At 43.9% G+C, this 26717-nt stretch overlaps 1 protein-coding gene and 1 long non-coding RNA gene across 9 annotated transcripts in view; one reads left to right on the forward strand and one right to left on the reverse strand.

The window, feature by feature from the left end:
• Nucleotides 1–11284, reverse strand: part of plxna4 (plexin A4) — a 658721-nt gene extending 647437 nt beyond the window's left edge. The window contains exon 1 of one of the 8 annotated variants that reach the window (XM_059654487.1): nt 11156–11284. The gene's annotated coding sequence lies outside the window, so the exon portion shown is untranslated. Of the gene's footprint in view, nt 1–9130; nt 9369–9740; nt 9932–10366; nt 10523–10779; nt 10853–11155 lie in introns of those variants that run through there. The other 7 variants (XM_059654491.1, XM_059654488.1, XM_059654489.1 and 4 more) reach the window with 7 other exon arrangements.
• Nucleotides 9200–26717, forward strand: part of LOC132210951 (uncharacterized) — a 51546-nt gene continuing 34028 nt past the window's right edge. Inside the window, exon 1 of the long non-coding RNA XR_009447205.1 lies at nt 9200–9448. This is a non-coding gene — a long non-coding RNA (uncharacterized LOC132210951). The remainder of the gene's footprint in view (nt 9449–26717) is intronic.

The following is a 26717-nucleotide window of genomic DNA, read 5'->3' on the forward strand; positions in this document are numbered from 1 at the left end:
ACTTGCCCCTTTCAAGTCCAGTTCTCGTGGACATTGGGGAAGGGTATCTCAGGTCACAAAGAGATCTTGATCAATTGGGTTTTCTGAAGAAGAGTCCCGACCCGAAACGTTGACTTTCCTGCTCCTCTGATGCTGCCTGACCTGCTGTGTTCCTCCAGCTCCACAATGTGTTCTCTCTGACTCCGATATCGGCAGTTCTTGTTATCTTTGATCAATAGGGTCAATGGTCTGAGGAGTGGTGATATATTTAATTTAGATAAATGTGCCGTATTGCATTTTGGTAAAACAAACACGGCAGAACTTATATGATTAATGGTACGGCTCTGGGTACTGTTGTAGAATAGAGAGACCTGGGGGTTCGGGTTCATAATTCTTTGAAATTTAAGCCACAGATAGACGGGGTGATTCAGCAAGCGTTTGGCACTCTGGCCTTCATTGTCAAACCACTTGAGTCAGGGAGTTGGGACATCATGTTAAGGTTGTACAGGACAGTGCAGAGGCCTCTTCTGGGGTATTATGTCCAGTTCTCGTCGTTCTGCAGATAGGAATGATATTATTTAAACTGGAGAGGGTTCAGAAGAGATTTACCAGGATGCCGCTGGAAATGGAGCGTTTGGGTTACTAAAATAGGCTGGGACATCTTTCACTGGAGTACAGGAGGTTGAGGATTGATCTTATGAAGGTTTATAAAACCAGCGGGGGCATAGATAAGTTGAAGGGCAAGGGGCTTACCCATAGCTCAGGGGAGTTCTAATTTAGGGGGCATATTTTTAAGGTGAGAGGAGAAAGGTTTTTTTTTAAAAAAAGGACATATGGTAACTTTTTTTACACCCACGGAGTTGTTCCTGTGTGGATGAAGTATCAAGAGGAAGTGGTGGGTGTAAATGTAGGGGCGGCTCAGTGGTTAGCACTGCAGCCTCTCAGCGCCAGGGACCCGGGTTCGATTCTAGCCTCGGGCGACTGTCTGTCTGGAATTTGCACGTTCTCCTCGTGTCTGCGTGGGATTCCTCCGGGTGCTCCGGTTTCCTCCCACAGCCCAAAGATGTGCAGGTTAGGTGGATTGGCCATGCTAAATTGCCCCTGGTGTTCAGGGGTGTGTGTGTGTTATAGGGGAGTGGGTCTGGTTGGGATGCTTCAAGGGGCGGTGTGGACTTGTTAGGCCGAAGGGCCTGTTTCCACACTGTAGGGAATCTAATTTAAATACAGATAGAACATTTAAAAGACATTTGGATAAGTACATGAATAGGAGAAGATTTGAGGGATATGGGCCAAACGCAGGTAGGGGCGACTAGTTTCGTTTAGGAACATGGTCGGAGTGGACTGGTTAGACGGAAGGGTCTATTTCCATGCTCTATGATTTTGGCCGGTTCTCGCTGCTGTTGTTTGGAGTATTTATTTTCTGCCGAACACGTCAGAAAGCTGACAGCTTCACATCCAATAGCAGCTGTCCAAGAAGCAGGAATCGTCAGCTCAACCCCAACAGCGACAGAGGAATAAAAACTTTAACAATTCGTTTTATGACGCTCGTTACATGAAATGAAATCTCCTGGAGGGACAATTTAAACAATAATCAGGCAAGTCTGAGTTATCTGTACAGTTACTAAACACTGGTTACATTAAGCCTATTGCTTATTTGCATTTTAACCCATCCGATTTTTCTTAGAACTAAAATCCTCCTGAAAACCAGGATCGGCCGTGATCAGTGCCGGGAGGAGGAGGTCATTGTGTCTCTGTATAACAATTGCCGCTGACAAATTCCCCGCCCCATGGAACAGGACAGAGGAGATTAGAATGGGCCTTGCGCAAGAATAACATGCAGAATGGTGAACTTTGTGTATATAAGGGGGTTTCTGCGCTGTGGTACAGTGGTAGTGCCCTACGTCTGAGCATGGAGACCTGGGTTCAAGCCCCACTAGCGCTAGACGTGTGTAATAGCCTCTCTTAACAGATTGAGTAAGCATAACTAGTCCAAACAAATCTGTGGGGTCCACTTGAGTTTTATAGGCTCTGGTCCCTTCAGCCCCCTTCCCTTTGTCATGAGGGTTAGGAATCTGTTATTGGTCCCCCTGAGCAGAACTTCCCCCACCTCCCAAAAGAACCTCGGGATTTTTTTAAAAAAAACACAAGAGCAAGCAGCCCGGTTGGCTTCTCAACGAGATAGTAGGAACTACAGATGCTGGAGAATGAGATAACAAGGTGTGGAGCTGGGTGAACACAGCAGGCCAAGCAGCAGCAGAGGAGTAGGAAAGCTGACGTTTCGGGCCTAGACCCTTCTTCTAGGTTTCATTAATCAAACAATTGGTCACGCCCAAAAGAGCCAGTTGATTTAAGTAATGTGTAAACGAAGATAAGGTCTAGGCCCGAAACGTCAGCCTTCCGGCTCCTCTGATGCTGCTTGGCCTCCTGTGTTCGCCCAGCTTTACACCTTGTTATCTCATTCTCCAGCATCAGCAGTTCCTTCTTTCTGTAAATATTTTAATAATCAGGACTTCAATAAACCAAAAAAAAGTTAGCCGGAAGAACAATTTTCATCCAAATAGGATAAAAAGGAAACATTGCAAATAATATCTGGAATTAAATCAATAAAATGATAGTAATGGGCGGAGGGGGCAGACAGCAATGAGGGTGTGCTGCTATTGTAGAGGCGCCTCTCTCTGAGCACTCACTCCGACCACCGTTCTGAGGCAATCCCCATCCCCAAATCCGCCCCCCTCACAGGGCCGAGCAAAAATTTCACCTTACACTCCCTCAGCCCCAGAAGAAACCCTTCCCTCCAATTCCCGTTCCCGGGAGTAACGTGTGCTATCGAAGGGGTGGGGTGGGGAATAACTGGCTCGCGGCACAGCACAGGCTTCCCAAGCGCTCCATGGGCTCATTCCCGGGGCACTGAAGTCAAGCCAATCGCCTGCAAGAACCGAGACAAGACCTGCTCTTTAAAGGAAGCCCGAAAAGGAGAGAACCGTCCCCTAGCCCTCCTCTCCAAAAGGCGACCAACTGATATCCCTGAAATGGGAGGTCAGAGCATCTTCCACCAGGTGTCTCTAAAATCTAGATCTTAGGAACGATTTAAACCCATTAATTCTCAAAGTACCGCCGCATTTTATTTAAGAATTATAATAGCATTAATTATATATTCATGAAAATCTCAGCAATGCCTGACCTGAATTGTAAAGTGATTTAATTTGATATACAGACTGCATTTTAATCGCGTGAATAATTAAAAGCTAAATCGTCCTTCAGGGAAGGAAATTTGCCATCTATACCTGGTCTGGCCTACATGTGACTCCAGACTCTCAAAGCAGTATAGTTGACTATTAACTGGCCTAGGAAGTCACTCAGTTCGAGGATAATTATGGATGGACAACAAATCCTAGCCTCGCCTCTGCCCACATCAAAATTAGAAAAAGCAGACCTACGTTGTAGGCATCCAAGTTCCTCCTAGTTTCTGAGATAGTAGGAACTGCGGATCCTGGAGAATGAGGTAAGGTATAGATAATAAAATGTGAGGCTGGATGAACACAGCAGGCCAAGCAGCATCTCAGGAGCACAAAAGCTGACGTTTCAGGCCTAGACCCTTCATCAGAGAGGGGGATGGGGAGGGGGAACTGGAATAAATAGGGAGAGAGGGGGAGGCGGACCGAAGATGGAGAGTAAAGAAGATAGGTGGAGAGGAGAGTATAGGTGGGGGAGGTAGGGAGGGGATAGGTCAGTCCAGGGAAGACAGACAGGTCAAGGAGGTGGGATGAGGTTAGTAGGTAGATGGGGGTGCGGCTTGGGGTGGGAGGAAGGGATGGGTGAGAGGAAGAACAGGTTAGGGAGGCAGAGACAGGTTGGACTGGTTTTGGGATGCAGTGGGTGGGGGGGAAGAGCTGGGCTGGTTGTGTGGTGCAGTGGGGGGAGGGACGAACTAGGCTGGTTTTGGGATGCGGTGGGGGAAGGGGAGATTTTGAAACTGGTGAAGTCCACATTGATACCATTAGGCTGCAGGGTTCCCAGGTGGAATATGAGTTGCTGTTCCTGCAACATTCGGGTGGCATCATTGTGGCAGTGCAGGAGGCTATTATTTATTATCTTGGAATTCTCCAGCATCTGCAGTTCCCATTATCTCTGAGGTAAGGTATAGAGCTGGATAAACATAGCAGGCCAAGCAGCATCAGAGGGGTGGGAAAGCTGATGTTTCGGGCCGAGACCCTCCTCCTCCCAACTTCTGTATTTTAACCGAGAAATTGGAACTTCTGAGGGTCACGTTGACTGGCTCTTTCACACTGAGATATTAGGATTTCTGACAAAGATGAACGCACATTTTCACTGTGGGGCCTGGCCGCAGGGTGAGCAGTCAGGCAGGCTCTTAACTCCTGCCTCCTTGAAGAGTTAGATGTAGAAGTAGACCATTCGGCCCATCGAGTCTTCTGAGCCGTTCAATGAGATCACAGCTGACGTGAGAATCCTCAACTCCATTTCCCTGTCTTCTCACCATAGCTGAATCCTCTTATTAGTTTAAAAACCTGCCTGCCAGCCCAGGACTTGAATATTCTTTCGGACCCCCATCTACAGCCCCCTGAAGTGGAATTCCATGAATTCGCTAACGACAGAAGAAATTCCTTATCTTTCTATTCGTCCTTTCATCTGAATTCCAAAGCAAACACCAAGTGGGGAAATATTCTCAGATCAACTCTTCCTCACCACTCCCTACTCTCAAGGAAGACCTGAAACCACGAATTCTTAACTCGCCCACGTACCAATCACTGGGCTAGGGCTACCCCTTCACAAACGTGGACGAGGTGTATCTTCCTGAGCACGTGGTCAGAAACCAATGCGCGCTTTTGCACTTCCTCCCACCCTTTGCAATAGAAACCCTGTCCCAACTTGAATTCCGAAATGTGAACGGGAACCGCTGGAAATAAATCCAGCAACAGAGGAGCACCACTTGCTTCACAGTGGATGCCTGACCTGCCGAGTATCTCCATCTGTTTCTCTTCATCTCATTCTCCTTGTATGTCTGAGAGCCAGTACAAATCTCTATCCAATAATATTACCTCTCCCTCTGCCCCTAAGGAGCAGATCGGGGAAAGTTATAGATTCCAAGAGATGCGGCCTAATTTCACACTAGGACTTGACTTTTTAAACAATGTTTTACTTGAATAATGTTCAAATGTCTAATTGTTTGAAACTTCTAGAGTTTTAAACTCCGTCTCTCAATGTGAGCAACAGCTCACAGAACAACTTCCAATGATCTTTGCCTGACTGACAGCACACGGTCTGGAGGAGGAGGAGGAGGAAGAGACAGGGATCTTCAATGTGTACTCTTTAGTAATGTTAAGGCTATCGTTGAAAAGGCGATGGCTAGGAAATTAAGTCACGAACAAATCTTCAACTGAAGAAGAAGTTGGAATGGCTATCACTTACTCCTGCTCCAATTATAAACCAGCTCCCAATCACTTATCAACTTAATTCCCAATATGGTTCCTGTCCTTGTTAAGCTAATAGTGACTGATGAAGATTCAGTTTTAAGAACCAATATTGTAGGATAAGTCACCGGGAGAGGCGAAAATTTCTCGCCCGTTGAAGTGTGGTAATAACGAGCAGTGAAGAATCATCTAGCCTCGAAATGGTAGTTCGCACTCCCTCCACGAATGATGCCTGACCTGCTGTGAACTCCAGCATTTTTTTATTTTCAGGGTGCAGTACTCACTCGCTAACAATCCAGCCTCTGGGTGTGGTACGTTATCTGTGACCGCCTCCTACCTACACCCAGTGCCTTTTCTTCCTCAAACCCCTTCACTAAGTCATGGCATTGACAGTCATAGTGCCCAAAGTATACAGATGGGAAGGGTTGTATGTATTTATCTGTAGCCTATCACTGTTACTGAATCATGTCGGTCAAGCCACAAGAATAGGGGTGACGTGGTGGCTCGGGTGGTTAGCACTGCGACATCACATGGGTAGGGACGTGAGTTCGATCCTAGCTTCGTGTTAACTGTTTGTGTGCAGTTTGCACACTCTCCCCGTGTCTGTCAGGGTTTTCCTCCCACAGTCTAACGATGTGCAGATTAGGTGGGTTGGTTATGCTAAATAGCCCATAGTGTCTAGAGTGAAATACTTAGGGTAGGGAATAGGATGCACTTCAAAAGAGTCGGTGTGGACTCGAATGGCCTGCTTCCACGGTGTAGGGGTTTCTATGAAGCTATTCTAACGACGCACGTTCATTTTACTTAAAATAAAATGAAACTAAATATTGAACTTTCCCAATTTCCTGCTTTTGGGGCGATTTACTGGCTCTTTATTGCTCGCGCTGGTCTCGTTATATGGATCTCACGAGGAAAGACTTGCTTATAATTGGAATTTCATCTAATTGACTTGGAGGTACTGTAATTGCCTATTAGGTAATTAAACAAATTGGGTGTTTGTTGATCCATCCTCCCACTCTAAATCAATCCAAGTACTTTCTTTCTCTCTCTCTCTCTCTCTCTCTCTCTCCCTTTCCCTTTCCCTTTCCCTTTCCCTTCCCCCCTCCGTATCTCTCTGTAGATGAATCAATCAATCCAATTCTACCGGAATCAGGGATCGGCAACGATCTCCGATTCTAAATCTGAGCTAAGCACAGTGAGAGAAGTTCGCTACGGTTCATTATAAACAAGAGCATGTTTTGAAAGATCACATATTCAAAGACGATTTAAGAAGCCATGCATTATCTAGTCCGTGGTTACACCATGTTTGTCTATGTCCTGTTCATGAAAGATTTTCCTGCATTCTCGCGACTAAAGCCACTCGTTTCACAAATCGGATCATTCGGCGCATTGCGCGAAAGAGCAATGATTTTATACCTTGCTCGCCGTAAACGCGAGGATCTTCAGGAATGAGGGGAGGGGGACGAGAGTCCTTAAACTGAGCAAATTCATTTCGTAACCTATTCGGTGAAATTAGAGGACGGATTGACCACATCTTTAACAATGGCGCGCAATTTGGACCGAATTCTTTTAAATGCCAAGATTGTCTAATGAGGAGTACAGTGGAATTATCCTCCTCGTGAGTTCGACGAAAGGCATTCATTTTAAAATGGTTTAACAACTTATTTGCGCCTTATAGAGCCATACAGCACTGAAATAGTCTCCAACTCGACTAGATTTCCTAAACCGAAATAGTCCCATTTGCCTGCGTTTGGCTCCTACTCCCGACCACCACCTCCCAACAAACACCCACCATCGCAAATAAAAGGCATTTGGTCATGAAGTTAAGCTCACCGTTGTAGCGTCCCTACACCTGATCCAGGGGACCCAGGTTCAAGTCCCACCTGATCCAGAAGTGCACAATAACACCTATGAACAGGTTGTCAGAGAGAATAGCTCCAAGACAAGATAGGAGAGAGAGAGAGAGAGAGAGAGGTGACTAAAGGGTTGCTCAAGGAGATGGTTTTTTTTCTAAAAAAGAGGGGAAATAAGATTATATAAGTGATTCCAATCTGTCAGCACACAATGTTACTCTCCGTGCGGTGAATCTTGTGTCAGCCGAACAATTGTTGAGAATTTTCTAACAAGAGTGTACATAAAGTATTGAAAAAGCTACCCCATCCCTACACGACCAAGCCTGGGAATTAGCATCCTTCAGAAAAAAAACGACCTGGCTCATAAATCCAGTCCTCAGCTCTCACTGCAGTTACAGCATACAGCAATCAATCCCTTTACTTACTGCTAATTGTTCAGCAAAGTGTCCCTGACCAACAACGTTTTCTTTTAAAGAAAAGCTAAATCCTCACAAATCGCGATAAATCTTGAACTATTCTGGTCCTTGGTTTAATTCTGCCCATGTTAACCTGATGTGGATTAGCAGGGGAAGGGGGAAAGGTGGCATTTCGATCAATCTAACTCCTCAGGGACGGGTGCGTTTTAAATTTCGCCGCCGTGCATCGAATGGCCAAAACATCAATTCTATCTACCGCCTTTTCCAACCCGGGGCGCTAGGGATCGGCGGAAGACAGGCTGGGGTAGGGAGCTGGTTGAAGCGAGCCGGCCAATGCTCACGCCGGACTACCGCTGGCCAGTGGGAGATCTGGAGACTATTCTCACTACTACCTCCTGTAACAGGTTCATTCTTCACAGAGAAGGAAGAAACTGGAGCAGGGCGAGGAGAGGATCTTTTGGGTCCTAGTGCCGTCGAGCACGTCATTTGATGCCAATTGTTTAGCATGTCTTTTTTTAAAAAAAAGATAAAAATCTGGCAACAGTTACACGCGGCTCTTTTTACGTAAACATTACAGTAAAATCCGATGATTCTCATAGGCAACACTCTTTGGAATTCACTGATTATAAACAACACAAAAACATTTGTCCTTGCACTGGCCATCGTTGTAAGGCTCTCTCAAACTCCCAACCACTTCTGACTTTGCAGAAAGCTAAATTTAAGGTCAAGGGCAGGCTGTCCTCTCCAGTCAGTTCGGGATAGCAGCCAGGATCAGTACAAAAAGCTCGATGCCACTTCCTCACACTCCCAGTCAACTGTTGGAATTACCCGCATCCCTTCAAAAGCTTCGCGGGGGGGGGGGGGAGTGGGAAACTCCTCTTTTTACTCAAACCGTGTACCCGCTCCTTCCCCAATCTCACACTCAACGGCAAAACAGAGCACCGTCCAAACCGACCCGAACACACCCACTGACCATCCCTCTGGGTCCAGGTTATCTCCTTTGCAACAAAGGACACTGAGTTATACTGGTGTCATCAGTTACAATTTGAACAAAATTATCCCCTTTCAGTTCAGAGGAGCGTGGTTAATGCACCATTGTTTTAAAAAAAAGGGAAATTTAAACAAAGTTTGCATCCACCCCGACCGTACATCCAGTGTGCTGACCACCCAGCCAAACGTTACTTTATGGACGAGGGGGAAATCTGGTTCCTCAGGAGAGAACCACACAACAGATCACCCGAGCGTTATCAAAGGGGAATCTGCCCTCGTTATCAAAACAAAAGTTCACTGAAAGTCAGTTGTAAGATGCAAAGTTAGCGATGTATTAAAATAAGGTAGGGTTTGGAGTATATGATACTCCCATTACCACTAATCGTCCTAATTACCTCAACGTGGAAAATTGCCCTTTCATCTCGGTAATAGGACAGGTTTAACAGCAGATATTTGTCCTCACCCTCTGTTGCAATGTTATCTAGCAAAGAATCGAGTTTACTTTACGGCCATCGTGATGAAGGTAGTTTTGTAGAGAACAGCTCACACTGCCTTCTCCCAGAAACCGAGCCCGAGTTCTGCTACACGTGTGACAGCCACTACACTTCCTTCCACTGGATGGAAAGCTGTCACAGGTTTCTGAGAGGCGCGATGCAGCTCTAACCTTCAGCACGCGAGAAAGGAAAAGAAAATCGTTGCTAAACTCGGATGAATACCGGATTGGCTTTAACGAGGAGCGAGGAGTGTCTGGAAAATGCCCGATCCTCATGAAGGAGTTCAGGTAATTGTCAGACAGGGAGGGGAAGAGGGGAATGTACAAATCGATCTGATCATCTCTCTCTCACACACACACACACACAATCTCAATGACCACCCCTACATCAAACATACTGACGGACATATTGCACAAATGCTTGGCTAACGCTCCTTCATTCTTAAATAAATCCATGTATTCTTCACCCTATCCTTGGCAAACGGTTCCCTCTGCAGTGATTAACACGTTCACAGGCTCTTCCCGGTTTCCCCTTTTCCCATTTAACAGCACAACACTGGTCCAATTGAATAGCACTCACCTGCCTTATTCCCGCAATCGCTTTTCACCCCGTATCACCCACCTTGGTTACAATCACGATATTCCAACAAACGTGAAGTGGGAAGTGTTCAATGACCGGGTAACGGCGTCCACAGTCGAACTGTTCGGTGAACGGGGAGCCCACTGAAGTGAGCAGAAACGTGTCTGGGAAGGGACTTAGCGGGGGCTGTACCATCAGCATTCACAAACTGAACAGGGACAACCGATAACACAGCGCCGCTCGCCTCAGACAGCGTGCAAGCCCCTGGGGTGAACATACAAGTCCGCGAGTAGGAGAACACTCCCCCTCCCCAACAACAACCCCCCCCCTCCCCGCCTCACACTGGGTGTGTAAGTACACGCTGTAAACACATTGAGCAGGTGAAAGGGAACGTGGATAGCTACAATCCTTTTCCGCATAGGGTCCGTGCTCTTGCAAACCGCGGTTTTTTAGTTTTATTGGGAGGAGGATACGGGGTGGGGGGGGGGCGGGGTTGGTTAGAAAGCTTCCATTCCGCATTTTTACCCCCCCCCCCCTTCCTCCTCAAATATGCTTCCCCCAAGATTGATCTGAGCCGCCTCCAGGGTCTCTCTGCTGCGGCACGAGGGGCGGTCAGAGATTTGTACCTGTAACTAACCCGGGGAAATCCCACATCTTAGACAGAGTGAGATAAAACAGTCATCCAGGAGATAGACGGAGGCATGGAGCTCAGGTATCTGCAGCCAGGATACTGTCGCTTCAGGAAGCCTGCCGTAGCCCCCATGCACATGCACACACACACATACGTCGCGGCTCTTAAATATCGGGGGAAGTATGTGACAGTCAGTAGCCAATCTCCTGCAGTGGGAAGCTGAGAGTGTATTTGTGGATGGCAGAGAGAGAGAGAGAGAGGGAAAGCACACTGAGCCCACAATGCCACCTGCAGAAAGGTACTCGCAACAAACGGCTGACACCACACAAATACCTCATTCCTCACAACAAATACCTCTGTAACAGCAAGATTGAAGGGGGCGGGCAGGAGGAACCAAATATACCTTACCAAGAGACTACCGTCTGCATTGCTCACATCTCGGTGAATCCGACCGCGTTACATTTTCGGTGTGTGTGTGTGTTTTGTTTCAGAACTGACGGGGTGTGGGTTGTTTAATATTATTATTCCATTAGTTGCAAATGAGCTTGAAGCCGACACTATTGGAGAAGCCAAACTTCCTGTTACAGGGCTGTAACAGTTCACTCTGCGCTGGCTGCCTGGTTTGCTTTCGCAGACCGCCGCAGTGACACACACACACACACACACACACACACACACACACACACACTGCCAAGCCGCTGAGACATCGCTACTGAATGCAGGGCAACACTTCAGAAATATTCCGCTTCCCCCACACCCCCATAACAGAAACATTGAGAAAAACCTTTTCTTTTTGGTCTTCGCCTACTTAAAGCAGGTCCGAGTGAAGGCAGGAAACGAAGGGAGAGTGTCATCAGCTCTCTTGTAGCCTCCTCAGTGATCCACTCGGCAGTACCATTCTAACACTTGAACACTTCAGTGCATTTTGGAAGAGGTGGGGGAGAGGAGAGAGTGTAATCGAGGCTTCCCCCAGGGTCTCTGGCCAGGTAGCGGTTTCGCCCTTCAAACCACCCCCAAACCCGCCCCCCCTCCCGTACCCACTGCTCCGTCTGCCTGCCTTCCAGTAGCTGGAACAGCGGCAGCAACAGCAATGCCAGTGTAACGTAGGGAGCGGACCGTCTTTGGACTGGTGTTGCTGGCTCAGGGTCATGCACCGAAGATGGGCGGGGGGGTGGGGACAGCTGGGAATCAATTGCAGACTCCAACTTTGTGTAGAATATGTAAAAGCCCAGTGTACAAGTGTGGAACCTATTTGCATTTAGCCACTGCCAAGGGCGCAGTGAGCAAGTAGTGTTTACCTACTTTCAGTCTATCAATGCTGTTGTCACACGACAGTGACGTACCGTTCCCACTAGCTATTCTGCTAATTGTGCTATTTCCAACTCTGCTTCACAGTGGAAAAAAAGGTGATTTTTTTCAGAAATAGTATCTGCAATTATGAATTACCCAGTGACTAGCATTTGCACATCATAGCGCTCGCAATTCTTTGTTTAACAACGAATGACCCGAGACTGTGGGCTTTAAGATCCGGCGACTTCCTACATCGATTTTTTTCGAAATAAACTTTCTGGACCACTCACTCTTAATCCCGTTTCCCGTGAGAGAAAATCACCCATCACTGCACGATGGGCCGAAGGAGCTGTAAAGACCTAGGGCTTTATGAGGCCATCATGACTATCTCTTTAAAGAATCAACAACGAGATCCTCAAGGCATGCTATTACGTTCGATTTTTTTCTGGGAAGTTAACCCTTCTTCCAGGAAGAATAAAGCCATGGATTGAGACAGAACCAAAGGAAGACATTCGGCCCATTGTGCTATGCTGGCCGTTTGGAACTGTCCCAATGCCCGTCTCTCCATGCAAGAGAAAAAGCCTTTAGAGTATTAAATATGTGAGTCAAATTACTGATTGATGCTGATAAATCACAGACTACATATCTCAATATTAATGGGTACTGGCACACTTGAAGATACAGTTAGAAGGAGGGGGAAAGTCCCTGTTTTCAGGGCTGAGAGACGCCCAGTCCCAGTGATTCAGTGTTGATCTCCAACACCGCCGGTTCCGCTGTCCTTGCACGGTCACCAAACCGTTTGAGCTCTCAACTTAAGACAGCCCTACACATTGGGAGAAAGAGACGGGCGTCTTGGGCACTTGGAACAACTTGCGCGCGTGTCAACCTTCTGAGACTCCCCAAACTTTAAAACAGCGTTTCTTCCATCGCTAAATTCCACGTTCGCTCCCTGCCAACATGTTTTAAGGAACTCCCCCGGAAAAAAAATGCGTTGCGGAAAAACACGTGTGAGGAAACGCAGCGATTGCATTGGAGATAATGCAGCGTTTGTATGGAAGAACGCGACAGACTGTGTCTGTTTGTGAGAGGGGTAAAGGCTGTCTCGCTGAATTCCTGCATTGCAACGACACCTAGAGGCAATATGTAGCTTGCAACCTCAGCAGAAAAGGGTGCTCCTTTGGAGGGGGCCAAGGGAAATTCACTCATTCGTGTCTGTCACTTCCGAGCGACCTGTCGACACTGGGGAAAGGCTAACACAGAAATGGCTCGACCGATAAAAAAAAAGGGTCCAGCTCTCCAGCCCTGCTGAAGATAGCGGCCAACCCTCACAGCCAACGTAGTCATTCCTGACATCCTGCCCTTGCACCAGGCAGGGAAGGGTCTAATAGAGTTGAACCAGCAAAACATCACGGCGCAGGGTAAAGCGGACACATAACACATGTTGGGGAATGATATTTGATCCGCTCCTCGTGTTTAATTGACACCTGTGCACTATGAGGCCAATGAAAATCTTGAATAAAACGACAGCGTCACTTTTCAAAGAGGCGCAGCAACACAAAACGTTAGAGTATCAAATGCGAGCGTGCAACTCGAACTCGCTTTATCCCTGCAGACGTCTGTAAGCGTTCACAGAACGGAAAGACAAATATTTCCCAACACAGGACACTCGGCGAGCGTGGTAGAACTGCACTAGATTCGCCATTGTGACAGAATGAATTGAACGGGTTGTTGGAATCTGCATCAGCCAAACTTCACGCTTGTATCCCGGCATTCAGTCAAGTATTCATTTTCCACGTCGGGAATGAACAGTTGTTCCCTCCAAAGGTCCCTGGAGATCTGGATAATATCCAGGCTTGATTCCATGATCTGCTGAGTCTCACCAGCAATTTGTTTTTGTTCCGATATCCAGGCGCGAGCTGACGAGTGGCAAGTAACGTTTGCGCCTCACAAATGCCAGGCTATGACCATTTCCAACAGGACACAATCTAATCACTACCCCTTGACATTCTGTAGTGCTGTCATCACTGAATTCCCCACTACCAAAATCACAGAGGTTATCATTGAACAGAAACTCAGCTGGACTTGCCTCATAAACGCAGCAGCTACAAGTCCATCCGGCCTGAATAAAAATCCAGATCCGAAACGTTGACTTTCCTGCTCCTCCAATGCTGTCTGACCTGCTCTGTTTCTCCGGCTCCACACTTTATCAAGCTACAAGAGCAGGTCAGAGGCTAAAAATGCTGCAGTGAGTAACTCACCTCCTGACTTTCCCAAAACCTGATCACCAACTTATAAGGCAGAAATCAAGAGTGTGATGAAATATTCCCTACTTGCCTGGATGAGTGCAGCTCCAAAAACACTCAAGAAGTTTCACACTATCAAGAACACAGCAGTCTGCTTGATTAGCATCATAACCACAATCATCCACTCCCTCTACCACCAACATCAGTATTAGCAGCATGTACCATCTACAAGATGCACTGGAAGAAATTGACCAAAGATCCTTAGACAGCACTTTCCAAATCCAGAGATGATGGGAACTGCAGATGCTGGAGAATCCAAGATAACAAAGTGTGAAGCTGGATGAACACAGCAGGCCAAGCAGCATCTCAGGAGCACAGAAGCTGATGTTTCAGGCCAAGACCCTTCATCCTTTTTTACCCGGTTCTAGCAGTTTCAAGGCCGAAGAGATTACAAGAGAGTTGCAGTGGGAGAGAGATTCCCTGAGGTTGGTCCGGACGGAGGATGGTAACTTCTTCAGGTTAGGCATCCCTGGAAGAGGCTTCGCAGTGAGGTTAAAATTGTGATCAGAGGTAATAGGAACTGCAGATGCTGGAGAATCCAAGATAACAAAGTGTGGAGCTGGCTGAACACAGCAGGCCAAACAGCATCTCAGGAGCACAAAAGCTGACGTTTTGGGCCTAGACCCTTCATCCCAAATCCAAATCCAAATCCGGGTCTATTTCCACCTAGAAGGGCAAGGACAGCAGATACATGGGAACAGCACCATATGCAAGTTCCCCTCCAAGCCACACATCATTCTGACTTGGAAATATATTGCCGTTCCTTCAAAATATCTGGGTCAAAATCCTGAAATTCCCTCCCAAAGGGCATCATGGGTCTCCCTACAGCCAGCGACACCCACGACCAATGAATGAACAAAGAAAACACGTGGAAAACATTACCGGGGGAAAGTCCCGAGTTGGTTAAGAGTCAACTGTGTTCTGAACTGGAAGACACAGTTGACATGGATTAATAATATAACACTTTGAAGTTAGGTCATATTAGACTTGAAATTTACTTCTCTCTCCACAGATGCCACTATTTCTGCTGCAATTGCCTAGCACTTTCTGTTTTTAATTCAGATTTCCAGGTTCCACAGTATTTTTATTTTGTAATAATAATTTGGTTTGATTTATTTCTTTTGTATCTTTTGGGTTTTTGTTGTGTGTGCCCCATTAAAAGGGGGTTGCATTTTGAGAGCGAGTTGGGATTGAAGGATAGCATGAGAAGGTTGGAAAGTGATGTTGAGGTGTTAATTTGTCTTTTACATTTCCAGTTCTGACAAGCGTGTGTACATTTCCAGCATTTTCTGTTTGCAGTTCAGATTTTCAAGATTCACGGTTCTTTTTATCTCTGCTGTGCCACAGAATTAAACTAATTTATTATCCTCTCTGAGATGGTGCTGCTGACAAAATGGACCTATGACACAATGAGCGTTTAACTCAACATGGTGCCACATTACTTTCTCATTCTAGTCCAAAGCTCTTCCATTCCAAATTGCTTTACATATTACAGGGTTATTCTTTCAATATTATTCCCAAAAGCAAATTTCTTGGTGTCATTGACAATGTATTTTTCTCAATGTAAACTATAGCTCTCATAATCACTCCACCCTCAGTTAGACCAGTATTATGTAAAACAAAAATTACACATCACACCGGTCATGATCATCTGACATCCCAAAGCTCTTTACAACCAATTAAATGCAGTCACTGTTACAGGAAATGCAGCCACCAAACTGAGCACAGAAAGTTCCCACAATTTGCAAAATGATGGACCATGTTGATTCAGAGATAAATATTGGCACTGCCTTTATTCAGAAAAATTTCTTTACATTCGACAGAAATTCACGGGATTTCTTTACATTTAAGTGGATAGGGTTGTCAGATCCTCTATTAAACATTTTATTCAAACAAGAGCATCTCTGACAATGCTTTATCCCCTCTGTTCAACACTGGACTGTAAGTTTGTGTGGTAAATTCTGGAGTGAGACCTGAAACCAAAACATTCTGGGTCAAAGGATACCAATGATGAGTCACGAGAGTCATAGACTCATTGAAATGAACAATATGGAAACAGATTCTTCAGTCCAACTTGTCCGTGCTGACCAGATATCCTAAATTAATCTAGTCCCATTTACGAGCATTTGACACATATCCCTCTAAATTCTTGCTATTCGTATACCCATCTAGATACCTTTTAACTATTGTAACTATACCAGACTCCACCAACTCTTCTGACAGTTCATTCCATGACACATTGCACAGCTGCAACGTATTCTCATTTAGTAACATTGCTCTCATGCAATGTAATAGTAATCCTGAGGGATGTTTGAGACAGTAGCAGTTGTGGTTGATGGGGAAATACAGTGAATGCTGTGTACATGGACTCTCAGAAAGCCCATGAACAGTTAAGAAATAGTAGCAAGTTGGATTAAAGACTGATTAGAAGTCCATGAATAGGGCAACATGGTCGCTCAGTGGTTAGCACCAGGGACCTGGATTCGATTCCAGCCTTGAGATTCTCACCACATCTGCACAGGTTTCCTCCAGGTGCTCCAGTTTCTTGCCATGGTCCAACGATGTGCAGGCTGGGTGGATTAGCCATGGGAAATGCAGGTTTACAGGAATACGGTAGGGGGCTGAGTCTGGGTGGGATGCTCTTCAGAGAATCGGTGTGGACTCATTTGGCCCTTCCACACTATAGAGATTCTATGATCCCAAGTCAGAAATGGAGAATATAAATTAAAGGACTATTTCACAGGTAGCTTGAAGTGGGTGGCAATGTCCCAAAGGACTCTCACCTGAAATTGCTTCTGTTCACAATGGGAAAATAACATCATGGAGAAAGGACTAGATAGAATGGTGTCCACATCAGTAGATGTAATTTCATTGGAAGTAGAATAGATAGCTACAAGCAATTATTGACAAAATGGTAGAATAGGCAAATGAAGATTTCAATAACAGTAAGGGCACTTTGTAGTTAAAAATGTAAGCCACTAATTATATCTTGAGTAGGGAGAAGCTGTGTAATGAGAAAGACCAGAGACATACATTGGAGTGGGAGAAAGGATCAGGTTAGTAACACATTAAAACTTGTCAACTTAGTAAATTTATCTCACGGAGAGCCACAGGGATCAGTGCTGGGGGCTCAACAATTTATGATCTACATCAATGACTTGCATGAAATGACTGTTCGTATTGTAGCCAAATTTGTTAATGATTAAAAACAGGTTAGAAAGTAAGTTGTGAGGAATGGCAGTAAATCTGGCAATTGGGATCTAATCTGAGAAAATGTGAGTTTGCCCACGTTGGCAGGAGTAATAGAAAAGTAGAATATTATTTAAGTAGAGAAAGGTTGCAGAATACTATGAAACACAGGGATCAGAGGGCTGCTCATGCATGAATCACAAAAAGTGAATGAAAAGGCACAGCGTATGTTTAGGAAAGAAAATGAAGTGTCAGCCTTCACTATATGGAGGGTTGAATGAAAATAGATCTTACTACTACTGTTCAGAACATAGTGAGACCACCCCTTGAACACTGTGTTCAGTTGCACAAGTCTTACTAAAGGAGAAATATGCTGTCATTAGATACAGTTCATGGAAGATTCACTAGGATTCCTGGGATATAGCTGTTGCCTTATGAGGAAAGGTTAAACAGTTTAGGCCTCTACTCATTACAATTTAAAAGAATGAGTGACGATCATATGAAAAAATATAAAATGCTGTGTGGACTTGATAGGGTCCCAAAAGCCCTTTGGGGATTTGTCTAAACTGAGACCATGGTTGTTTAATTGATGACTCGTGTCACCAGCAGTAGTGACAGTAGTAGATAGATTTGAGTTCTCAGTAGATAGATGTTTCTCTATTTTGCTTTTATCATCAGGCTTTGTTCTTCAAGAGACTGAGAGAAAAAGATAAGGAGAGACAGAGAGAGAAAGCCTTTTTGTTCTGTTGGACAAATCTTTCATTTTGTCTCTGCTCTGCTCCAAAGTTGTTGTCTAAAATACAGTTCCTTCATGTATTCCTGTGTCTGGCTTCATGATTTTTTTTCCATTCTGTATAGCTTCCTGAAATGTATAAATAAACCAGAAGTCACAGATCCGAGTAACTAGTTATATCTATTTTAATGACATGTGAATTTCTATTGATGGTTTCATAAGTTTGGCTCAATCTGACCAGTCACCACTGTAGCCATCATAAGTCAGCGTTGTTATCTTTTAAAAATAATTTTAATCCGTGAAAGATTTCAGATATTAAAATCAGATGATGGATGTTGAAAATTGATAGTGCATTTTTACCACTATCACAGGCAGAGAAATAATGTTGCAATCTACCATCGTCATAGTGAATGGTGGAACAGGCTGAAAGCGCTGAATAACCTACTTCTGTTCCTATTTCTTTTGTTCTTACAATCTTAAAAGCAACTCCACAAATAGATAATGTGATGATGCTGTGCTTTAAGAGGCATGTTTTGTCCTGGTTTATTTTAGAAAGGGATTGGGGTGGTGGGGGGTGGACAGGCACGGAGCAGTCAATGACAAGATAAACAATGGGTGAGGCCTTGGGGGTTTTTTTTAAAGTTGGAAGATAAAAGCAACCTGGGTGGGTGTGGTCAAGCTCTCATAGAAACATTAGCTTTCCTGCTCCTCTGATGCTGCTTGGCCTGCTGTGTTCATCCAGCTCTACACCTTGTTATCTCAGATTCCCCAGCATCAGCAGTTCCTACTGGCTCTTAAAGATTTTTAGTTAGCTTTCAGAAGCCGCTGGAGTTTTGAAGAAATAGAAATTATTCTTCCACTCTCTCCATTACAGCTGGAAGCTGGGGTTTCTTTTTTCTACTGCAGGCATTGCTTGTGCGAAAATCCAATTTCTGAATTTTCCTTTTGTCGAGTGATGTGTGTGTATATTGGGTGTTACTATATTGGAACAGTTAATTAGTAATTGTTACCACATCTGCTATTTTGTTCAGTTTTCTGATAGAGTTGTTATTCTAAATTCCTCTTTCTTTTGTTGTATTTTACTATAGTGTTTAAATAAATCGACTTCTGCTTTACATCAAGCAGTTTGACCAGTTGAATTGTATCTGGAATGTAGCACTTCATATTTCCTTAAAATAAGAAGCCTTCTGAAAATAGTTTGAGGGGTCTGGTCTGGTCCATAACAATAACACTATGAATGAACAGATAATGGAACACAGCATTTCACCACAAGGTAGAGAATATAAAAGCCAAGAAGTAATAGAGAATGTACATAAAATCTTAGGAAGATTATTGTTGATCATTTTGGTCCCACACAATAGGGAAGATGTTGAGGCAACTGAGAGAGTAGAGCAGAGATTTATTAGGATGTTGCCATAGAACATAGAACATAGAACATAGAACACTGCAGCACAGTACAGGCCCTTCGGCCCTCGATGTTGCGCCGATCTGTGAAACCAAACTGAAGCCCATCTAACCTACACTATTCCATTATCATCCATATGTTTATCCAATGACCATTTAAATGCCCTTACACTTGGCGAGTCTACTACTGCTACAGGCAGCGCATTCCACACCCTTACCACTCTCTGAGTAAAGAACTACCTCTGACATCTGTCCTATATCTATCACCTCTCAATTTAAAGCTGAGGAAAATGGCTTTCACTGTCCACCCTATCTAATCCTCTGATCATCTTGTATGTCTCTATTAGGTCACCTCTTAACCTTCTTCTCTCTAATGAAAACAGCCTTAAGTCCCTCAGCCTTTCCTCGTAAGACCTTCCCTCCATACCAGGAAGCATCCTAGTAAATCTCCTCTGCACCCTTTCCAATGCTTCCACATCCTTCCTATAATGAGGCGACCAGAACTGTGCGCAATGCTCTAAGTGCAGCTGCACCAGAGTTTTGTACAGCTGCAACATGACCTCATCGCTCCGAAACTCAATCCCTCTACCAATAAATCCTAACACACCGTATACCTTCTTAACAACCCTATCAACCTGGGTGGCAGCTTTCTGGGATCTATGTACATGGACACTGTTCAATCTGTTCAGAGATGTCATCATACACATCTTGTGCAGATGGGACCTGAACCCAAGCCTTCTGGCTCAGAGACAGGGACACAACCTCTGCACCACAAGAAACTTTTGATGCTTCTGTGGTATTTACTAATCAACCAGTTCGAAGATGTTACTGCATATTTCGAAGGGGCTGTGCTCCAAAAGCTTATGCTTTCAAATAAACCCATTGGACTACAACCCAGTGTTGTGTGATTTCTGGTGAGACATAGACCATGTATTACGAAGTTAAAAAAAAACTTGAAACTTTCATTGGAACAGAGTGTTAAATATTAATATTTAATTGTGCAAGCTTAAAATGATCATATCATGATTATCACATCATATAAATATTAATCATATCATGATTGTGCAATTATAATATGAAATGTTGTGTAAAGAAGGTTAATGTTTCAAAATGGATGTGGAAACATACAAGATCACTCCCAGAAATCACAGGATTGTTACTGTTGATTCACTGACAGCCAAAAAAAGTAGACAGATTGATGTATTATCTCTCTGTCAGTCACAAATATTCTTGATTTATCAGATCTTCAGTTGGAGGACAAGAGTTACCCAGCCAATCTCTCCCATTTCTGAAAGACCCAGCTTGAGTTCATGCTGAAGCCTATTGGTTCTTCAAAAATGGAACAAAGAAATATCTTAATATTGTATTTCCTGAATAAGCAATGTTTGCAGAAACTCCAAAGACAAACATGCTTGAATAATGACTTGACCACATGTGCCAAAGACTGTGGAAAACTCTGCTCGTTATCTTTCTGATTTCGAGAATAACCCCTTGGCCATAGAGTACTTTTCAGAAATCCAGTTTCTGCAGCAAAGTCTGTTTTTCCATTCTCTTTTCCTGAATTTAGCAACTGGATTATCTGTTTGTTGTTATATATTGTGACCTGTGCACTAGAGTAACACGGCAACTTTACAGCTTGATCACAACATACAATACTCTGGATAATAAAATGTGAGGCTGGATGAACACAGCAGGCCAAGCAGCATCTCAGGAGCACAAAAGCTGACGTTTCGGGCCTAGACCCTTCATCAGAGAGGGGGATGGGGTGAGGCGTCTGGAATAAATAGTGAGAGAGAGGGAGGCGGACCAAAGATGGAGAGAAAAGAAGATAGGTGGAAAGAGTATAGGTGGGGAGGTAGGGAGGGGATAGGTCAGTCCAGGGAAGACGGACAGGTCAAGGAGGTCGGATGAGGTTAGTAGGTAGATGGAGGTGCGGCTTGGGGTGGGAGGAAGGGATGGGTGAGAGGAAGAACAGGTTAGGGAGGCAGAGACAGGTTGGACTGGTTTTGGGATGCAGTGGGTGGAGGGGAAGAGCTGGGCTGGTTGTGTGGTGCAGTGGGGGGATGGGACGAACTGGGCTGGTTTAGGGATGCGGTGGGGGAAAGGGAGATTTTGAAACTGGTGAAGTCCACATTGATACCATTAGGCTGCAAGGTTCCCAGGCGGAATATGAGTTGCTGTTCCTGCAACCTTCGGGTGGCATCATTGTGGCACTGCAGGAGGCCCATGATGGACATGTCATCTAAAGAATGGGAGGCGGTGTGGAAATGGTTTGCGACTGGGAGGTGCAGTTGTTTGTTGCGAACTGAGCGGAGGTGTTCTGCAAAGCGGTCCCCAAGCCTCCGCTTGGTTTCCCCAATGTAGAGGAAGCCACACCGGGTACAGTGGATGCAGTATACCACATTGGCAGATGTGCAGGTGAACCTCTGCTTAATGTGGAATGTCATCTTGGGGCCTGGGATAGGGGTGACGGAGGAGGTGTGGGGGCAAGTGTAGCATTTCCTGCGGTTGCAGGGGAAGGTGCCGGGTGTGGTGGGGTTGGAGGGCAGTGTGGAGCAAACAAGGGAGCCACGGAGAGAGTGGTCTCTCCGGAAAGCAGACAGGGTTGGGGATGGAAAAATGTCTTGGGTGGTGGGGTCGGATTGTAGATGGCGGAAGTGTCGGAGGATAATGCGTTGTATCCGGAGGTTGGTGGGGTGGTGTGTGAGAACGAGGGGGATCCTCTTTTGGCGGTTGTGGAGGGGGCGGGGTGTGAGGGATGTGTTGCGGGGCGGGGCTGGGGTGTGAGGGATGTGTTGCGGGATTCTCTGATACAATACTCTGGAGTAGGACATTTGGCCCTTAATATTGTTTCACCATTCAGTCAGATCAGGACTGATCACACCTCACTCCATTTGTAATATTACCAATAACATTTTATTGATCTCAGTCTTGAAATTTTCTCTCACCACCATTCTGTCTGTAAAATGTAGTATTACTCAACACTCAATATGTTCTCAGTGTCCTTATGGAAATTTACTGTGGCTACAATTGTTGAATAACTAAAACAAATAAAAGGGAATCACATCAACAATGTTATAAGCCACGTTGCAATACAGCACCACCAATAATTTACAGCCATATAGGAAACAGGTGGAAAAATAGAGTCTAGAGGTCTTCATGCTCCTTTTCCAGCGCAGATACTACCAAATGACATGAAATGTTGCTATGTCCTCCAAAGACATGTCCTGTATCAGGCAGTGGTAGTTTATTAATGAATCAATATGACTCACACAGTACAGTATCTTGGAATTCATGCAATTATCTTGATATATGAGTCATAGCTTACATTATTCCTCTCATCACTACCTTTATGTTACTCTTTTAAACAGTACAAGATTCATGCATTTTGTATATCACAGCATTAATCTTTATTATATTGTACAATGGTGAACTTTCAGTATATGATGATGTTAATAATCTGTATCATTCTCTCATACTGTTTGGTAGTACAATATCTAACCATATTGGTGACATTGTATGAAGCTTGTAATACAAAGCAGACTAGTAAACTACCACTGAGAAATTTTATTACTAACTGCATGCAAAACATATTAATTGGACAGAGAATAATATCCTGTTATTTTAGAGATACTTGCAAATATTGAGACAATACATTAAACATCAAACGTTAATGTATGATTATATTATACATATTATTCAGAGTGAATATTACTAAAAGAACAACTGGAAAAACAATAATGACAACAACGGTGGATTGACTGGAAAGAATAATATTATGAACAATAGATTGAGAACTGTACTGAAGTCTTATGAAAAACAGTGAGAGTAATTTGTGCATATTCAGTGAGTTGTATTGAAGTAAATGCTCTGTTCTCTAGCAAGAAAATTTATATATGGCCAAGAGGACACATTTTGCAATTTGTATGAAAAATGGTTATTAGTTTGTACAAGGCATTAATATTTTGACCCAAATTGTACCAGGGAGATGATTCAGAGAGGAATACTGTGCTATCCCTATAGAGTTAGTCTGGACTGTACTGATGTCACAGCTTTTTCTTGATAAAAAGATGGTATCTTCTCAGGTTGCAAATTTCTGTCATGCATCTTTATGTGACTTCATGTGCATCTTTAGCAGGCCAATTCTTGACTGGCTGATCTAAGGACACACGGGACAGGATGACCCACAACATATTCAGATCCGTAGCACAGGGTTTTCTTCCGTTCACTTCTTTCTCTCTTGTTGCTCTACCTCATTTAAAATACTGTGACGCAAAGTGATGCAACTTGATGGATAAGCTTGCACAATTCTGAAGAATTGGCAACAAGTCTTTCCCACTCATTAATATCAATGCTGCTGTACTTTAAGGAGAGTTTCAGAATGTCTTTGAAGAATTTTCTTTGTCCTCCCCCGAAATGTAGGTCATATTAGAGTTGGGAAAACTGGACCTGGCAAAGAAGATAGGCAGAGTGATCAATCCATTGTAGTCAATTTTTCAGGTGTTTTTGCCTGAATGCTTGTGAATCTGGCTTCAAGAAGAACGTTGGTGTTTTTCCAACAGCCTTTATATTGAATCTCAAGAATAAAGTGCAGGCATTGCTGGTGGAATTTCTCATGCACATTTTTGTATTGCTGATACACAGCCCTGGTCTCACTGCAGAGTGGTGATGACAACTGTTCTTTGCACAAGGATTCTGGTTAACTTGCTCAAGTTTTTGTTATCAAACACTCACTTCTGTAGTTTATAGAAAGCAATACTGGAGCAGCTTATCCACTGTTGGATCATCTCAACAATGATGGCCTGTTGAGGGTTGGCTGCCAAGCATGGGAAGTGCTCAACATTTTCCAGAGTCTCTTTCAATATGCATGAGGTGGAATATTTGTAGTGGCCAGATAAGAGCCCATAAGTGAATTTTGTTTTGGCAACATTAGGGCCAAGTTAAGTCCTGTCAGAGTTTCCTGTATGTAGAATTAAAGAATCATTTGAACAAAACGTTGTATGCCCAGAGAGTTGTGTTGACCTCATTATCTTAATGAGAAAGTCATCTTGCCAAATGATCATGAAACTTATTATACGCCTTTACAGAGTAATCTGCATTATACTGACAGAACAATGCTAACACTATATCATTGGCAATGTAAGTCCTTACAGAATGCATAGTTATTTCAGAGACTGTATAATTCCATCCCGAATTTCATATTAAGTGTGTGATAGAGTCTGACAGAGGATTACACTACAAGTGACACTATACTGAGCTGGTCTTATAATACTGAACAGATTAATTCTGTTCATAATTCAGTGGTGTATTAATAATAGAAGTAAAAAAAATGGATTATTCCAAAAATAATTGAAATCCATCATTACAGCAGTAAAGCATAGAGTTTTAAAATACTCTGACTTCTCTCTTCTGGCAGATTAGAAATTTGACACTTTTTGGGTGGGGAGCAGAAATCAATTATTCTACATATTTGTGGCATTAAATCCACTTCTACATGCATTTCATAATAACTTAAATTTGTGCAAGGCTGCACTGGGTGGAAAGAAAATGAGCTCAAGGACATCTTTGAGTAGAAGTTGTGGCCTGACGACGCAAATAGTTGCTCCCTTTCACAGACCCAACTTGTCGTTTGCTGCTTTGTAAAGCAGGCTTCTTTCAGTTAATGGACAGCAGTGTGGACTTCTGATGATCTGAGGTAGACTAAATCAGCGTCCATTGGTACAGCCCACTGGACAGTTTTCTTTTTGTATCTAAGAGCTGCAGATCTCTAATTTAGAATGAAAGAAACTATTGTTTGAATGGAGGTTGACCGTATTACAAGTAACACTGAGCTTAAATGCACTGTCTGCATACCATGAAACTCAATGAGGTAAAGCATTTCTTCTTGTGCTGTCCATCAAGGGAAAATTACATTTGACTTCCTGAGGTCATAGAAGTCATTATATCATACAACACCAAAGATAGCCTTCATGCCTGGGCTACACATTTAGTGCCATGCCCACAACAGCACTGCAGAATTTCCCTTTTCAATTATTGTGTTCTCTCAATTCCTTTGTGAAAGTCACTAATGAACCTTCTTTAGGCAAAACATTCGCAATTATAGCCACACACTGAGAAAAATTTTTGCATCATCTCCATCTAGATACTTTGATAATTATCTTCAATCTGTGATCTCAGATTACCAACCCTTCCACCAATGGAAATAAAATTCTCTTCGGCTATTCTTTTCAAAATGCCTTGTTACACGTGAAGTAGGTATGAGCCAGAGGTACGTTTGGCACCATCTCTATATATTTCCGCTCTATATACCTATATGATGCCCTTCCATCCCTATCCTGAAAAAAATTATCAAAAACCTACACACTGAACTTGAACCAATTTTTGTACTCAAATCTTTCTCATTCTCAGAGAGTTCTGTTTTAGCTAAAGATACTTTATTTTATGTTTTATCTTACATTATAAAATTTTTATAACATTATAGAGTTCACTGTTTGCTAAAAGTGTGACTTTCCTTTAAGGAAATATTTGTTCTTGGCTTTCTCCGAGTTCAATGGCAGCATCCATTTCTACTCTGTTCCCCACACCCCCCAGGCCCCCTCCCACTTTGAGACTGTCCAGAGGTTTTAATCCAACGAGCTATAGCTTGTTCCTAGAGATTTATTTTTATGAAATTTGCTTTCCATTTGTCTTCTTTCTCTTAATCTTGCTTGCCCTCCTCTTTATTGTCTTTTGTTTTAGTTCACTCTATTTCCTTTTCTGACTTTCCTATTCCATCCTTAAATATAATTTCAGTGAGACATTCTGTCCTGTCACGAATTAACAACTTTGACATCTGATGCCAGTGATTAACTGGCATGAAAATGTTCCTGCTGAACGGTGAGCTAAGTATAGCTTTGCACTGTAGTTCTGACCACTGCCTTTAGGGGCTGCTGCGTTGGAAACCCCTGACTGCGTGGCGGAGGTTGAATGCTTCAAGAATTCTCTCTCGAAATTTGACTTTTTTTCTGTTTATAGAATTTTTTTCTGAATATGTTTTCCTGTAAAACTACTGCCACTGCACTTCTTTATTTTTGTTGGTAGATACAGTGTTTGGATGTCGATTGTGAGATTTGTTCCCACCTCCACCCAGCCCAGTGTCACAAAGAGTACACAACTCTGTGGGGCTTTAAGTCACCTCCTGTTTCCTGAAGGAAGTTGCAGGGCACATACAGGCATCAGGAGAGAGTGGGGATTCTGAACTCAGAAATCCAGGTTTCACCTTGTGTTGTAGTTGAAGTCAGCCTGGTTGACAGGCAGGAACAATCTGCAGCTGATGCTGGAGGCGACTCCCAGCAATGACCTTCGGTGGGGTCAGATTGTTGACTTCCAATCCTGTGAAATCTTGTCAGGGGGCTGTTTGATTGAAAGCAAGATAGTAATGTGGGGCA

Source organism: Stegostoma tigrinum, chromosome 25 (assembly GCF_030684315.1).
Source record: "Stegostoma tigrinum isolate sSteTig4 chromosome 25, sSteTig4.hap1, whole genome shotgun sequence".
Classification (NCBI taxonomy): Eukaryota; Metazoa; Chordata; class Chondrichthyes; order Orectolobiformes; family Stegostomatidae; genus Stegostoma; species Stegostoma tigrinum.